Source organism: Mercenaria mercenaria, chromosome 3 (assembly GCF_021730395.1).
Source record: "Mercenaria mercenaria strain notata chromosome 3, MADL_Memer_1, whole genome shotgun sequence".
Classification (NCBI taxonomy): domain Eukaryota; kingdom Metazoa; phylum Mollusca; class Bivalvia; order Venerida; family Veneridae; genus Mercenaria; species Mercenaria mercenaria.
The window spans coordinates 54,430,677-54,446,621 of NC_069363.1; the positions used below are offsets into that span (position 1 = coordinate 54,430,677).

The following is a 15,945-nucleotide window of genomic DNA, read 5'->3' on the forward strand; positions in this document are numbered from 1 at the left end:
AAAAGCTAGTTGTATTTGGCAAATAGAATAGTTACGACTAAAAATGATTTTAGATCTTTGTTCATTGCTGACAATAATTATTGTGGTTACTGAGTAATTAAACTTCAAAATATTTTTGTTGTTGTTTAACACAATACTACGATATGGTTTACGAATACCCATCTGCAAATAAGTAGGACCAATGTGCCTAGTTAATAGCCAATTGTGTATAGCGTAGCAGTTCAGTTAACCCTGAAGAATACGGACAGCATGGTAAAAAATTGGCAAATCAGTCCAAATCTTCTGACTTTGAACACCTGCCTCTCACCACTGTTTGAATCCTCGCTTTTTCGTGTGAGGAAGCCATCCAGTTGACACGAAGAAAGTCGTATACCCAGGTATCCGTGCGTGCCAAAAATAATGCACCTAGAGTCCTCCTCCACAAAGAAAATCTTGAAAGTTGCAATATGGCCTATAATATTGTGTCAGTTTGATGATACTAAAACCAAATCTAATCGTCCTTTTATTTCAAAATGAGTACAGTGACTGTCATTAAGTACTGTTTAAGAGCTCTCGCACTATTTTCAATATACAATTGTAATAAATATATCTTGCTCTATGTCCAATTTTGTAAATTCACAGTGCTCTATCTCCCGATAGAGCAATACACCTTTAACATTTTTTTCTATTTTTGTCAAATTTGCTCTATCTCCAAAGTGAAAAATGTATAATGTAGATTTTTTTTTCTGTTCTGTGAATACATTTTTGTTTTAATTAACGCTTTCTATTTGGTTTTAATACATTTTCCCGAGTTATTCTTTTTTTCTAAATATTCTTTTTTAAAACTGGATGTGTCACAAAGTGAACAGAATATATTATAATAACATCATCCATTCATCCATATATAAATATATATATGAAAAAGCGATATGTTATTTCTAACATGGATATAAATGAGGAGTTTTACGGCTAGTTACATTTGTTTGCGATGTGCAGGCTAGAAACCTGAACAAAAATAACGAAATCAATGCAAAATCTATGGTTTACTTATGCTATTGTATTGTGAATGCACTGACTGTTGAGTCCTGTGCTATTTTTAGATAGCAGACCTTATCGGTGACGTCACAGGTCCTTACCTACGGGAGTGTGCTATACTTTAAACAGACATTGCAACCCAAATTTTACAAGATGATCATTACATATTTATATAGCTGTGACCTAGAAGGAACTTTTTCTATGCTTTAACTTGTAAAATAGAATAGGTTGGTCAGGGCTACGGATAACAGGCACCAGTATCGGACCTGGGACAAAATATGTTTGTTTTCATCCTAAATAAGTTCAAAATGAAAAATATGTAGTAAAATATGAGCCCCCTTCAAAATATACATATGTCTACTGAAGGCCAGAATCTCGAGAATCGAGCCTGCGAGCAATGGGTTCACTTCCCGGGTCGTTGTGAAATAAATTCTCTAGACAATTTAACAAACTACCTATCACCATTTCACGTGTACATTTAGCTACAAAATGAGACCGACCCCAAGTCTCTAGCCCTTCCCATTCATGAAATATCTATCAGAAAACGAGTGCCTTTCTGTTGCAAGTTCAAGGTAGACAGAAATGTGGCACAACGAAACGGTACAAAATCACGGACTAAAATATGCTTGTCAGCCTAGCAAGGGTCAAATTCAATAAAAAATACTAAAGGGTATAAATAAATACATAAACTAGGGCCACTCACAATCGTCAGTAGCATCTCAAACACGCGATATTGGCGTTTTCAAATTTTTCCACGGTCTTTCAATTGAATGCTACGCCATTGAACAGAATTCATAAGGTATTTTTAAACACAATTTCTGATTGGCCAATAGCGACACACCTCCGACAGAAACGCATCGTTTCGCACAAAATTACTCTGATATTATCGTATCGGTTTCAATGGCGGATAATACAATTGAAAGACCGACGGAAAAATAAAAAAGTAAATATCGCGTGTAGCAGATGCTACTGACGGTAGTGAGTGGCCATAATTGCATATTTAGTAATACTTGTTATTAATATCAAATGAATTTGACCCTTGCTAGGCTGACAAACATCTTTTAGTCCGTGATTTCGTACCGTTTCGTTGTGCCACATTTCTATCTACCTGGAACTTGCAGCAGAAAGGCACTCGTTTTCTGATAGATATTTCATGAAAGGGAAGGGCTAGAGACTTGGGGTCGGTCTCATTTTGTAGCTAAATGTACACGTGAAATGTTGATAGGTAGTTTGTTTAATTGTCTAGAGAATTTATTTCCCAACGGCCCGGGAAGTGAACCCATTGCTCGCAGGCTCGATTCTCGAGATTCTGGCCTTCAGTAGACAGATGTATATTTTGAAGGGGGCTCATATTTTACTACATATTTTTCATTTTGAACTCATTAAGGATGAAAACAAACATATTTTTGTCCCAGGTCCGATACTAGTGCCTGTGCTACGGATATGCGATATGTATTGAAATATGACAAAATATATGTCATTATTTTTAAGCATGGATCCCCTTCAGTTTGGAAGCGTCCATGTTTACAAACACGTTTGTTTATTTTATGAGGAGTACTATGTGAATATCCCAATCACGTGGTCTACATATTGTAAATATTATTCATAGAGGAAAATTAAAATAAACAATGTGAACTTAAACCATATCCCAGCTGGCAAGCATACATGGGACCCATGTGGGACCCATATGGGTTCCCATATGGGACCTATATGGGCTACCCATATGGGACCCAGATGGGTTTTGCAAACCATTTTGGCATGGGTCCCATATGGGATAAACTATATGGGACCAATGTGGGCCCCTTATGGGTCCCAGATCTTATAACCCATGTGGGACCTTTCTGGGTCCCATGTCGTATATATAGTATGGGCCATTTTGGGGCGTTCTGGAATTGTATGGGTCTTATTGATTGATTGATATTGTCAACTGTCCGAAACATTGTAGCTGCCCATGTAGTTGTTTCAGAATCATTGTGGACCTTTTTATCTTGATCTATTGCATTTCCAACTCACTTCATCAAATTCTTTGTAAAGGCATTCTGTAAAGTAGAAAAAATAATGTCAGTCTGAGCATTTGTCCATGAAAATTAAGACTATTTGCAAAAAAGTAAGTTGTAATTTATAGCTTTAATATCACCTGAAATATACTAAATTCGAGTTTTTTTATAATTATCATTCATCATTTTCCCGCAAATTAAACAGAAATGCAAAAACAGTTTTGATAAATAAGGTACTAATTAAACATTTAATGGAAGCATTTAAACTATTATCAACATTTTCTGAGATGTCCTCTCTAAGTTTATAGTATGAGATATTTTTAAGGAAATAGAATGCAGATTAAAAAAAGCTAATGATGTTAAAATAGATATCTAATAAGTACGTCAAGTTATTGACGAATAATAATACAATTATTATGTATAGGTTAATAAATGGGAGAGCGGTGCCTTTGAGTGATAATGGCCCTGGCAAGGTGATAATAGCCCGAGGGCTTTAGCCCGAGGGCTATTATCTTCTTCCAGGGCCATTATCACTCAAAGGCACCGCTCTCCCATGTATTTACCTGTTTATTACATGTTTACCTATAATATAGTAAGAAATGTATTTTTGTGTCATTTCTACGGGTACTTGCATCTTCTGGAACAATAAATTTCAGCTTTTCAGTTTCTATATTAGATCTATTTGTATAAGAGTCTATTCACTGTATGAAATCAAATACCTGGATAGTTGTACTTTCTTGCTTATTCCATAATTTAGGGATAAAAATACGATATTTCACGAATAATACACGATGTTACGCTCAAGATGATAAAATAAAACGGAAATATTCGCTGTTTTACCTCCACGAAACGCGATGACGTCATTTCTGTTTACGGACGTTAATTTCCCGCGCTAACGCCAGGGCCATTATCGATAATGGCCCCGGGGCTTATTATGATAATGTGATAATGCATGACGCAATGCGATAATGTGATATTTTTCAGCATGAATTTGTTACTATTTATAGGTACTCAGGTAATAAGTTATAATAATGTTTAAAGTATTGTACTCACTTTTTCTGAATCGATCCCTTCTGTACATAATGAATAAACTTGTTCTGTATTGCAGCTTAAACCTCCATCAAATTAACTGAATAGTGTGTAAACCATTGGCGTGACTAATAGATAACATGTGTAGAGAGAGATGGACCCTTAGTTACCATGGTTACAAACATGTATTATAAATGTTCCCAATGTCCAGTATAGCTTTCCTGAATATTTTAAAATGAATGAATGTTATTATTAAAAAGTAATTACACAATTCTGAAATAGCTTAGACAACAGTCGAATTTTAATAACAATTAGGAATAATTTCGGAAGTGCAAAAAATCATTTACTAGTATACGTCCATTTTCATGATTTTGTAACCCTAGTATTTTCATTTTGAAAATACAATAAAAATGCTATACCCGTCCTTTCTATTATGAAGTAAGAAAATTATCAAACCTTCGATCCAACATTCCGGTATGTCTAATAGCATAGTTTTTTTCTAACAGTTTACATTGTAAATGTTATTGCAGCTAAGAAGAACGAAACCTTGCATTTTCTTATAGATAGAGACGGCTTTAAAACGTCTTTTAAAAGTCGTCTTTATTTCGTAGGTAAAACAACGGAAAAGAACGTCTTTTTTTCTGTTCACAAATGACATGACCATAAAACGACCAAATAAAGACGTCTTCAAGACGTCTTTTGTTTGCTGGGATGGGACCCATATGGGACCCTTCTGGGAAACATATTTTTTGAGACCAAAGAAATGTACATGTATTAGAATTCAAAGAAAACATAGAAAAAGGATTGTTATACTAGTGACAACTCTTATGGTCCTAAAGTAAAGACGTTGCTGTATCACTTCAATGGGTCCCATATGGCTCTGGTGTGTGCAAATACTTACAATATGGGACCCAGATAAGACCATTCTGGAAAACGTGTTTCTTTTTGAGAGAAAAGAAAACGTAGAGACATTCAGAGAAACCATAAAAAACTATTTTCTATACTAGATACATCACTTTTAAACTTAAAATGAATGCATTGGTATATCCATCGCTGAGTTATTGTATATGGGTCCCATATGGGTCCAATGTGGGCAAATACTTACAATATGGGACCCAGATGGGACCCTTCTTGGAAGCATGTTTCTTCTGATACTTCAAAAAATATAAAAAATTTCGAAGAAAACTTAAAATATGAACTTATATACTGGTGACACCACATATAAACTTAAAATGAATACATTTGTAATTTACATCACTGGGACATTATATATGGGTCCCATATGGGACCAATATGGGCCAATACTTACAATAAGGGTCCCATGTGGGACCCATATGGTACATTTGCCCAGATATAGCCCATATGGGCCCCATATAGGCTTGCGTGCTGGAATGATACTCACATGGCTGTTATTTATAGAAATGCAAAGTAGGCGGTTTTGTGTGTCATTAACTAAATATAGAAAGTCACTATATATAGCCGCGAATAACTGGTAAACCAGCGTACTATATATATATAATCTAGTTTTACTGCGCTAACCTCATGATTGATTACGCAGCGGTATTTTCATAAGTCTCTTTTTGTTATTTTTAGATATATGTTTGAGGCCGAATGAACTGTATATTAAAGAAATGTACAGCACAACATTGCCCAGATGTTTATATATATATTATTATGAAAATACCACTGCGTAAACAATCATGAGGTGAGCGCATATATATATGCGATCCTACAGTATAATTTGAGAATGTCATAAAAGGCGATTGCACCTCTTAACAGCAAATAAAAAAAGAAAAAAAAAAAATAATAATAATAAAATAAAATAAATAAAAAAAAACACAGACATACACAATCCCCCCTAAAACCCCCAGAGACATGCAAGCTCAGATGTTTATGAATTCAGCTCTTAATGAAGTAGGATAAACTGTTCAACCTAAAAATTACAACAGAAAATGTTCCTCGTTTCATCGCATAAGGACGTAGAGGAATAAAGCTAATATATTCTAACTCAGCCTACCTAGCAAGCGTTTTATCAATGTCACGGCTGCCTGGCGGGAAATCCAGTCGTATTATTTTTAGTAACATAGGAAAAACAGAAAGTATTTTATCAATTGCAAAACAGTATAACTTCTAGTTTTGGTCTGTTCGCTCGGACATTAACATGAGTCAGTGATTATAAAACACAATATATTCGTTTTATAGATACGACTTACATTTATAGTCAAATTTTACCAATAGTGCGAATACCTATGGCATCAAGATATGTTTTACAAAAGGCAAATGGATTTGTTGAGTTGCATGATGACGAACTGGAGGACTTCGTTATATACGACCACGCGGCATCCGACGAAGACATCCCGCTTTTATTTAATGAACTGCGACTAAATTATAATCCAGATTCAATAGAACACATTCAGCGTCTATCAGAAGAGACAGATACGGAGAGAGATGCACAAGCCGCCTTTGAAGATGCTATGAACAGATTGAGTGACGCAAATGCAGACAGAAACAAGAGTTGTGCAAATTGTTCAAAAGAAGTTCGCGTAGAAAATGTGTCAAGTTTTAGGAGAGGTCAGCATATTTCTATGCCCGGACAAAAGTTAAGAAAGTATGACAAATATACCCATAGGCTGACGCACCGATATAAACATCATGCAATAATAAAGGAAATTAAACGAACGGCTGGGACGAGAGTTCAAATGGAACTGATCCATTTCTATAAAGATGAGGACAAACTCATTAGAATATGCAAGTCTTTAAAATCTTACGATCTAAAAAATGACGAAATATATATTATCGAATACGTTCATCCGCGGTATACAGCAGATGAAATTGTTCACAGAGCAGAGTCTATGCTACCAGAAAACGGGGACGACACACGCGAGTTTAGGACATATAATCCAGGCACGAGCAACTGTGAACATTTTGCTACATGGTGTGTTGTTGGAGAAGGCGAAAGCTTTCAAGTTCAAAGTTTCCGGGCGAAAATTGCAATCGGTCTACAGCGATTGCTAGGAGTTGGCAGTAAAATTGCGAAAGTGCTTTTGAGAATTCTTTATGTATCGTCCGATGAAATTGCAGCCGCACTAACAAAAGCTATCAATGTTCCCGAATTCGTACTAGGTGCAGCTTCAGCTCTTTATTTGATATATTGCATTGTTATGACATTATTGCACATCAAAGATTACCGAAAGGGCCAAATGTGTTGGTCTTGTCTAAAAGGAAAGTTACAGGATCTATGGCTATCTTTTGGAGTGTTTGGCGCCACATCTGCCGTAACATTTATCATCTTTAACTTTGCGTTACCGCTTATGGCTCCGGTAGTTGGGATTCCACTTATGATAATTTTGATCTTGTTATCGGTAGCGTTGCAATGGAGTGTGCCGAAGATAAGAAAGGCTTTGCAGTCTCCCTTTACTGTGGACAAGAATGAAATTGAAAAACTATCTGACTTAGACATTGGTGATGTTGTATCCCTCAAATATTACAAATTGGAACATGTTGTGATCGTGACAGAGGTTCATGAAGACAATGGCAATTCGGTAAAGGGTCGAATTCGAGGTGTACATTACAGATTACCGGGCCTTTTTGGAACTCGAGAAATAATGGAAGACTACTTTGAAGTGGACCTTTCACAGTCAAAGGTGAAATTATTCGACTGTTCACATTTGTTGACCTACGCACCAGAAACAGTAGTTCTACGTGCTAGAAAACGAGTTGGCGAGACAAAATGGGCATTGGCTTCCAATAGGTCGGATCATTTTTGTTTCTGGGCAAAAGTTCAGCAGAGACCGAGGAGTATCTGTGAGGACTGGGACAATGGGGGTCTAGAAGCATCCGCATCAACGGATTTAAGTTCTCTCTTTGTAGAAGAGAAAGAAGTACACCTTGCAAATGACATGCAGTTGGGCGATGTTATAATGTATAAAACACTGGGAATTCTGACTGGAAAGGTGAATTTAGATGGTGAAAGGGGACGCAAGTTTAAAATTGAAATGATGATTTACGATAGCCGGTGGTATGGTCGACTGAAGACATATACCATCGACCTCAACAAAGATCGTCTTTTTATTGAACTATATCATCCGGCTCATTGCCATCCAATGGCAGTTCGTGTAGACCGTGCAAAGAGAATGAAGAATAAAAAGGGCATACGGTGGACAGATGAAGGCTTTATAGAAGACTGCATTATGTTGAACCCATAATCAGATGCTAAACGAGAGCGGTGAATTATGCGAACGAATGTCTCCAGATTGGTCGAACGTCTAAAACTGTTTTTTTTGTTTTAGATATCTAGGGGCCTTAAAATGTTTGTATTCATGTTCGGCTACGAATGAAAGTCTTCATGACCTTTCGAATATCTGTTTTGTATTTTTCATCATCTGATGAATTTAAATGAATGTATATGTACAATGTATATAAAAATAAGTATGTTATATGTTTTTATTGTTAACATTGCATATCTTTCGATATTTTACATAGTTCAATGCGGATCAGCATAGAAAATCTGTTAGCAGTTTTTTTTTGTAATTTATGTTAGTTTATCAATTATGTACAGAATTTTTAATTCGGTTGTTAAAATCACATCAGATGTGTATAATAATATTATTTACATGTCTTTTTTTTATTATACAAATTCTGACTTTTTATTTGATATCTGATATACACATATTAATACATAAAAAATATATTTCTCTTCTTTTTCCATCGTTCCACTCCGTTATTTAGAACTTGACTTTATATTTTATTAGAAACACCTTAGACCAAGAAAGTGATCTTAAGAACATATTAAGGAGTGATGGGGTGCCTTGCTTAAACATATTTCCATATTTCAAAGACAAAACATGCAATGTGGTGCTATTTTAATCAGATTGTATGCATCAAAATTATGTTGAGATAACAAAATAATTTTATGTAAAACTCATACTTCAAATGAGCCAAACTATTTTGAATTGTCGGAAAAAAAGTTACACACATAGCAAATATTTTTGGGTTTCTGTTAAAAGTGGTATGATTTAAGAATAGGTTAATTTATTACAAAACAATGATACAATTTTATAGATCACCCTTCAAAGACACAGACTCCTAATATTTTATGCAATTTCATGCATAAATACAGGATTCCACTAATTTGATAATTTTTGTTCTGAGAAAGAGAAGAAAATGTATTACTAGTGTATGAACTTTATCCTATGGACCATCCTTCATAAAACAATTCACGTGTTAACTGGTTGACATTTCAAACATTATTCACACTTACTTACAAATAATTAGACAGCCAATCAAAATCCGTTATATTTACCTGCCTGGTGATAATCAGTCATATAATTCGGGTTACATCAAAGAAATAAAACTCTTATATAGTAGTGAATCTAGATCTTTAACCCTTCCTTTAGAGCCCTTGATGACCACATTATCATTATTAAGGTTCAGTGCTAACATGATGCTTAGGGAAATGCTATGACTAAATTTATCACCAGGCCTTCCTTAACAGAAAGGAACTATTTACATTGCACCCCCCCCCCCCCCCCCCCCCCCGAAAAAGAAAACCCCCCCCCCCCCAAAAAAAAAAAAAAAAACAGCAACAACATAAAACAACACAACAACAACAACAAAAAACAACTAAATTATAAAATCAAAATTTCAACATTTTCGAAGAACACTTGACATATTTGGGTTTTCCCCGTTGATTAGCTTATCTCCGCATAGTGTACGCGATATAACATTGACTTGATAACCGATAACCGTTTTTTTTATCGTACTTTGCTATTTGGTCAGCAAAAATATACGTAGTTTGCCGCAACTAATTAACTCAGTCTAACATATGATGAAAGAAAAATCTTGTTTTAGGACTCACGACCCAGGATGGTTCTAGTATTGTCAATAAATTTCTAGTTTTCGCGACAATGTCTTCGACGTCGGCTTGTCGGCAACTGTAGGGCAGGTGTTGATAACTTGTTAACTAGCATTTAACTTCAGATTTAGGATTCCCCTACATGGTTACTTACAAGGTTTTAATTGTGGTACACGTCTGATTTTTTTTTCGTTCACGACGGGGATCTGGGTATAACCACCTACCGTCAACAAACAGCAGGATAGCTCCATTATGAAAGATTTCTACATTCCATTCAAGGATTCAGCTGAAACCACGGCCCGGCAGAAATTTGAAGTATGACGTGATTATGCGTTAGTTACCCAGTAACGTTCTTTTTCTCTTCATCTTTCGAGCGAGTAAATGTATAGATATGGTGCGGATTACCAATGTACTAAAAGGCAATAGGAAACCTTACAGCAATGGGATTTTGTTAAATAAATCTATCTGACCTTTCGTTTTACAATCATGAAGCCATTAACAATGTCAAAAATGTATAGCATAGATGTGTGAAGTATGCAACCCTTCAAATATTTATTTAAGTAGTATACTGCTCTTATTGAAGCCTTATAATTGATACAGCAGCCGCGTCTTTCGTCCGTTTCTCCAATTTTATGATTAACCGGTTCTATAGTAAGGATCTAACATGCCTACATGTGTGAGACAGCAATTTCGCTTCCAGAGGGGAAAACAGGCAATGAGAAGCCGAGCTATCGCAAGGAGTTTTATCAACACTGTGCTGAGAATTGGGAAAATAACCATGGTTAACAGGAAGACATCTAAAGTTATTTTTCTTGTCTACCATGTATAACAAATTGTGCAAAATGTATAATTGATTTAGGCAGTCCTGGATCCAGAGATTTTTAATGGGTTGGGGCTCGGGATCGCACAAGCTGAAGGCGAAGTCTCGTTGTGCCGAATGAGAGTAGGTACCCTCTTCCCGCTTCCATAAGGAGTCGCCTTGGAAATTTTGTTTGTATAGTAGGTATGAAATGGTGGCCTCTGGTACATTTTGGGTCTAAACTTTGATGAGTTTAGGTCAGATCTCGGCCGAGTGGCGCGGTGACGGTGTAGGGGGTTGGGAATGTGAAGGAGAGGGCAATCTTATTCTGTTGTGCTACTACTTAAAAAGATTGCGGGCGTTGTCAATGAATATACATCAATATGTTTGGTGTAACAGTTTTTTTTTTATAAACTAAGAGAATAATAAAATTTAATGAGTATTAAAATAAACATTGTAATGTTGTTAACAAACAAACAATATTTACTTCAAACCATTTGCTCACGTGGCTGGTTTAACCATATTTTTTTTTATATAAATTGCAAAGTAGGCGAATGTATAACAGATAATTTATCTTTCTAGATGTATTCTAGTTTATTTCCGAGTTAGTACATTTAAAAATAGAGCATGTTTTATTCACGTTAATGGTAAAATTTTAATTTTGAGATCAACATACAGCTAATGATTGCATGATATTATATATTTACTGATATTGAATGTTTTGCTGGTCAATAATCAAACTTATTGCACAAAGTCCAAAGAACCTAAGGGCAATAGTATTCACTTTTGATCGGCAAGCCATTCATTAAGTGTTTTATTACATGACATTTCATAATTTCTTCTGCAAATCAAACTATGGACCAGGGTTTTGTAATAGTACATTGAACGTGCATTTAATCGATTTGGTAACGCAGGAAAACCACATAGGAAAACCACTAAGATTTCGTTATTTCATCGATTCACTGCTATTATTAGTTATAATGTAAAGTTCGAATTAAAGTGATAATAAATGTTCAGAGTATAGATCTTGTCACTAGCCTATGTAAGATATGCTTTCAAGTTCATTTATGATAAATAATATTTTCTTTTTCATTTCATTGAGGGGTTGGAAAGGCAACTATAGTTTAAACCGCATGTTGCGGTTATAAAAGTGAAGTGTTGCCGAGTTTATAATCATGCTAATACCATCAGACCGCAGTGATAATATGGAAATTTTGTAGTATTTTTGCTTTCCCTTGTTGTTGTCTCTGGGCTGTTTTTTTTATCCTACTTGCTCTGATGAAAACACCAAGGTGAAAAAGAGGAATGGAGCTGATATCAGCCCAACCCTGCCCAAACACAGTTATCCAATTTCTTTAAGAATGTTAGGAAGCAAAATATGGATAAACTCCAACATACAAGATGAGATCCACTACATACAATCTAACGTGTGCTGACTAAATTGTGCAAACGTATTAATTAAATGACACCCTCCCCATCTTTAAACATTTGTTATTGTTCTAATGTCAAACTAAAGGTAGCAAAAAGATACTTTTACTGCACTTGCATCTCTCATATTTTATTTCTATTGTTGCAATTTCTGTATTTTACCAGTTGTCTTGAAAAATCTAATATACATTTTCCTATTTGTGTTCAACATGCATTTAAATGTCTGCATTCAGGACTGGACTGCTGTTTGTTGTGCGTTTGAACGTGTACCCACATTTTTTTGCAAATCCATAACTTGAAATCAGCCACCATAAGTTAATTACATGTTATTAAAAAGTTGATGATGTATAAAATCTTTACACCATAATTTGGCACCTGATTACAAAATATTGCAAACACAAAAACAAATCAGTTTATTTTGCATATCCTAAGACGTGATAAACTTGCACAAAGTTCATAAATATTTTGGTGTAAAACACTTGACATGCTTGGGTTTCCCCTATTTATCAGCTGATGCTCACATGATGAATAACCTTGACTTGTTAACCGGGTTTTATCGCACGCCGCAGTCAGTTAATGCCAGGATATGATGGAATTCTTTCGACTTGTTTCGTAGTAGCCGGTCATAAAGAACTTTTGTCTATCGGACTAGCGTTCCTTAATCGATGATTTCAACAGCTTGCTATCAAACTTAGAAGTTTGGGCAACAATATTGTCGGCGTCGGGTACTGGAAATCGAGGATGCGTTGCTTCTTGGGAGAATTCAACTGGCAATCTCTGTAGGTTAGGAGTTACTTTCCAGCTCTAATGGTGATGTACGTCCGGACATTAATTCTGGCACGGCGGGGACCTGGACAGAACAAGCTATCTGGATAGCTCCTTCATGAAAGAATTCTATTTTCCAAGCAGGGTTTCGAACCCACATCCTGCGCTGATATCTGATACGGCTTTAGTTAATACCTAATCACTAACTCACATATTTATGAGTACTAAAACGGAAACCGTGTTATTTAATCACGGGAAACCTATTATTTCATCGGGAATTTACAGGGCGTGAATTCATTTATCTGACCTGCATCGCTCCTATATGACAGCGTCTTGGTGCCAGTAGGGAGATTTAAATTTGTCTTCCGTAGGACTAACTATCTCCTACGTAGGACTTAGTATCTTCTACGTAGGAGTTGGTATCTGCTACGTAGGACATAGTATCTCCTACGAAGGACTTAGTATCTCCTACGTAGGAGTTAGTATCTCCTGCGTAGAACATAGTAGTTCCTACGTATGACTTAGTATCTCGTACGTAGGAGTTAGTATCTCCTACGCAGGTCTAAGTATCTCCTATGTAGGAGTTAGTATCGCCTACGTAGGACATAGTATCTTTGAGCTACGAGCATCCGTGACAAACAAAAAAAATCCGATATTTTGGCTATTTTAAGGGCCCTAACTCTGTAATTAGCCCTAAAATCTCAAGAAGAATGCCAAAGGTGCACTGTCCCATCACAAGGTGAAAATGTGCATTTTTGACTATTTCAGGGGCCATAACTCTGGAAATAGGGGGCGGATCCAGACGATAAATAAGTACACAAGTTCATATGATAAAGACTCGTGCAAGGTTTCATCAATTTATATCAAATACATTTTGAGTTAGGTGCGTCAGAAACTGTTCGAACGGACAGACGCACGGAAAAGACCAAATCTATATGCCCCACCACTCATAGTGGGGACACAATTATATACACCCAAGTGAGATTTCTATCCCAGTGGTTCTTTTTATATACATTACACCACTCTATATTATCCTTCATTGGATTTTGGATATGAATGTTTGATCTTCAGTTGTGGCCTTGATCAGTGCCTTTGCAAGTGGAACTGTGGGGATTAACATGTTGTCTTGACGAGTAGACCACTAAGCCAGTTTCATTACATCAACAAGTTAATTGCGACTTTGATCTTCGATAGTCACGATAAGAACAAGAGCCGTATGTTAACAGTGCTCACTTTAACGAACGAAACCATACGAAATGAGTGTACTGCATCCAAGATAATAAAATTCTATTTAAACAATCTTAGCCAAAACCAAGTTTTGGATTATTCCAGCGTAGATCCTGTTTTGGTAAAGGAACTTTAGTTTCCACAGAAGTGGTCGTTATCCCACTCAGTGGAAAACCAGTAGTGCTTTATATTCTCTCCAACCTACAATGCAGAATAATCATGTCTTAATCAACATCTATGTTTATATTATTGAGTTATATTGAGTTCAAGATCGTTCAGCAAAATCATGCTATTAATTCAAATGTCCTGCATTGCTTATTACTACATACTGCAATTCAAAACATTAGCATTTTCATTTAATGATTCTTCTGTGTGAATAAAGTAAACTAACCCAGCAGCAGCAACTGGTTCTTGGTAAGCTTCCTCAGCATATGGGTCCCTCCTAGCATATCCACCATCATAAGTCTCTTCTGCTGTGTATGTTTGGGCATACTGTAAAAGATAAGGCCTTTCCTTGAAAAAACAACCTATTTGCAATTAAGTAACAACAAAAAATACTAGCAACCATGATAAAGAAATCATTAGGAGTGTCAATTGTAGTCATTATAATAATGAAACAGAACTCATTTTTCAGCTAAGTGCTCTGATTATTAAGCTACTGTTTTATAAAATCACGTTCATAAAACTGTGTGTTGTATACTCTTGCTGGAAAAAATATTTGCACATGAAAGTGGAAAAGCCAAAAACTGACTTAAACAATGGATAACAGGATCATGTCCTATATCATCATACTCTGGTGCAGCTGGATGAGGCCTAGACATAGACACTGCTGGTGGCATGCCACGTCCCCGAGTGGCTTGCGGAGCAAATTTGGTAGGTGGTGCAGAATCTATCCCTACTGGAGCTCCTCCAGCAGCAGGTGCCCATTTTTGAGGAGGAGCACCTCGCATAGCTGGAGCACCACGGGGAGCTGGGGCTCCTCTAGGCGCAGGTGCTTTTCTTGGAGCTGGAGCTCTAGTGGAGCAAGAACATCAGTTAGTGGTGGGGCTCCTCCTCTGCCAACTGGTGGACCTGCAGCTCCACCCTACACAAGACAACTTCTCCATAAACGTTTATATATGCTAATACAAACATATTACCCACAAACAAAACTTGCCTTTCAAGATGTATATTTAACAACAACTCTGATAAATTATATATTAAGTATAGTATAAATGCACTAGGATTCGTATCTTTATTCTTATTATTTGTGTTTCAGCAGATTAGAAATAAGTTCATCAAGTATGTTTGCAAACAAAATAATACTCTAAAATAATATACTTAAAACTTACCTTTAATCTCAATTTTGGCGGCCTTTGAACAGTACTGGTGATATATCATTCTATATAAGAATTTTTATTCCTGACTCCTCAAACTAGCGTGGCATGAACCTATGTCTTCATCCCTAAAATAATGACATTTCCGTCGTAGAAAAAAATTAAACATGTCAAAAATGATGGATAAAAAGGGATATCGGTGAGAAAAAATCAAATCTTAATGAAAACCTTGAACGTCTTTTTTTAAAAGACACCTCAAAATTATGACCCTTTTACGCTTTCATATAAAAAAATGACCGGTTACTTTACTTAAATTACACTTTTATCAGTTTTTTTTTTGTTAACAGCTATCTTATTCATAACATATTTAATACTTTATCATACAGATTACTTGTACTAAAAATGGTAGAACATTTCCCCCACAAAGTAGGCGGATATGTATCTTATAAACTAAATAAAGTAAGTATAAGCTATTTCCCAGCGAACAGCGTACTATATATAACATAGTTTACCTGC

General features: G+C 35.9%; 1 long non-coding RNA gene across 1 annotated transcript; it reads right to left on the reverse strand.

Moving 5' to 3' along the window:
- Nucleotides 1-11,150: 11,150 nt before the first annotated feature.
- LOC123523482 (uncharacterized) lies at nt 11,151-15,723 on the reverse strand. The gene is made up of 3 exons (XR_006681115.2): nt 15,445-15,723; nt 14,505-14,605; nt 11,151-14,314 (listed from the first exon to the last, which is right to left on the reverse strand). It is a non-coding gene; the product is annotated as an uncharacterized LOC123523482 (long non-coding RNA).
- Nucleotides 15,724-15,945: the final 222 nt, after the last annotated feature.